The sequence below is a fragment of the Cornus florida genome, unplaced genomic scaffold (assembly GCF_030987335.1).
Source record: "Cornus florida cultivar Cherokee Brave unplaced genomic scaffold, ASM3098733v1 CherokeeBrave_3.0.0_Hap2_scaffold_252, whole genome shotgun sequence".
Classification (NCBI taxonomy): Eukaryota; Viridiplantae; Streptophyta; class Magnoliopsida; order Cornales; family Cornaceae; genus Cornus; species Cornus florida.
In genome coordinates this window covers 15,001-17,500 of record NW_026775752.1, presented here as the reverse complement: position 1 = coordinate 17,500, position 2,500 = coordinate 15,001, and positions in this window count along the sequence as shown.

Here is a 2,500-nt window from a genome sequence, read left to right as displayed (position 1 = left end):
CCTCGCCCGCACGCTTAAGCACCCCCGCGTGCACGTGGGCATTGTGTGCTAAAAAATGAAGTTTGGAGTTTGGGTTTGAAAATTTTATGGGAGCTTCCTAGAAGCCTAAGAAATGCTTTGCTCGAGACGGATTTCGATTTGGAGGTCCCCCGAGTTAAGTTTGCCCTTTATGACTCCTCGCCCGCATGCTCGTGCACACCGGCGTGCACGTGGGCATCGTATGCTAAAAAATGAAGTTTGGAGTTTGGGTTTGAAAATTTTACGGGAACTTCCTAGAAGCCTAAGAAATGCTTTGCTCGAGACGGATTTCGATTTGGAGGTCCGCCGTGTTAATTTTGCCAATTACGGCTCCTCGCCCGCACGCTCGTGCACCCCGACGTGCACACCGGCGCGCACGTGGGCATCGTATGCTAAAAAATGAAGTTTGGAGTTTGGGTTTGAAAATTTTACGGGAACTTCCTAGAAGCCTAAGAAATGCTTTGCTCGAGACGGATTTCGATTTGGAGGTCCCCCGAGTTAATTTTGCCCATTACGACTCCTCGCCCGCACGCTCGTGCACCCCGGCGTGCACGTGGGCATAGTATGCTAAAAAATGAAGTTTGGAGTTTGGGTTCGGAAATTTTATGGGAGCTTCCTAGAAGCCTAAGAACTGCTTTGCTCGAGACGGATTTTGATTTGGAGATCCCCCGAGTTAGTTTTGCCCATTATGACTCCTCCCCCGCACGCTCAAGCACCCCCGCGTGCACGGGGGCATCGTATGCTAAAAAATGAAGTTTGGAGTTTGGGTTTGGAAATTTTATGGGAGCTTCCTAGAAGCCTAAGAAGTGCTTTGCTCGAGACGGATTTCGATTTGGAGGTCCCCCGAGTTAATTTTGCCCATTATGACTCCTCGCCCGCACGCTTAAGCACCCCCGCGTGCACGTGGGCATTGTGTGCTAAAAAATGAAGTTTGGAGTTTGGGTTTGAAAATTTTACGGGAACTTCCTAGAAGCCTAAGAAATGCTTTGCTCGAGACGGATTTCGATTTGGAGGTCCCCCGAGTTAATTTTGCCCATTACGACTCCTCGCCCGCACGCTCGTGCACCCCGGCGTGCACGTGGGCATCGTATGCTAAAAAATGAAGTTTGGAGTTTGGGTTTGAAAATTTTATGGGAGCTTCCTAGAAGCTTAAGAAGTGTTTTGCTCGAGACGGATTTCGATTTGGAGGTCCCCCGAGTCAATGTTGCCCATTATGGCTCCTCTCCCGCATGCTCAAGCACCCCTGCGTGCACGTGGGCATTGTATGCTAAAAAATAAAGTTTGGAGTTTGGGTTTGGAAGTTTTATGGGAGCTTCCTTGAAGCTTAAGAAGTGTTTTGCTCGAGACGGATTTCGATTTGGAGGTCCCCCGAGTCAATGTTGCCCATTATGGCTCCTCGCCCGCACGCTCAAGCACCCCGGCGTGCACGTGGGCATTGTATGCTAAAAAATAAAGTTTGGAGTTTGGGTTTGGAAGTTTTATGGGAGCTTCCTAGAAGCTTAAGAAGTGTTTTGCTCGAGACGGATTTCGATTTGGAGGTCCCCCGAGTCAATGTTGCCCATTATGGCTCCTCTCCCGCATGCTCAAGCACCCCTGCGTGCACACCGGCGTGCACGTGGGCATTGTAGGCTAAAAAATGAAGTTTGGAGTTTGGGTTTGGAAATTTTATGGGAGCTTCCTTGAAGCCTAAGAAGTGTTTTGCTCGAAACGGAATTCGATTTGGAGGTCCCCCGAGTCAATTTTGCCCATTACGACTCCTCGCTCGCATGCAATATCTACTCCTGTCAGAGCTGTGGTTTTACTTAAGACTACTATAGGGGGGGGGGAGTTCTCAGCACCAAGAGCTGCAAGTAAGGCCATTGCTTGCTTTGCAGTCTCGATTGCTCTACTAGTGAATAGTAGATGTCTTGGTTAGCTTGGAACGAAAAAAAAAATTTTTTGGGGAAAAAAAAAAAAAAAAGTTTTTGTGAAAAAAAATTTTTCGAAAAAAAAAAAAAAAAAAAAAATTTTTTTGGATGCCTCGGTCTTCTATTTGTTTTGCTTGGGTAGATTAGGAAAAAAAAAAAAAAAAATTTTTTTGTTGGATGCCTCGGTCTTCATATTCTTTCTCGGCTATTTCGAAAAAAAAAAAAAAAAATTCCGGGAAAGAGAAAAAAAAAATTATTTTTTGTTGGTTGCCTCGGTCTTCATGTTCTTTCTCTGGTATATGGGAAAGAAAAAAAAAAAAAAAAAATTTTGGATGCCTCGGTCTTCTTGTTCTCGGTTGGATTTATCGAAAAAAAAAAAAAAAAAAAAAAAAAAAAAAAAAAAAAATTTTGATGCCTCGGTCTTCTTGTTCTTGCTTTGGTATATCGGAGAAAAAAAAAAAAAAATTTTTTGGATGCCTCGGTCTTCTTGTTCATTCTTCGGTATATCAAAAAAAAAAAAAAAAAAAAAAAAAAAAAATTTGAGACTTCGGTCTTCTTGTTCTTGCTTTGGTATA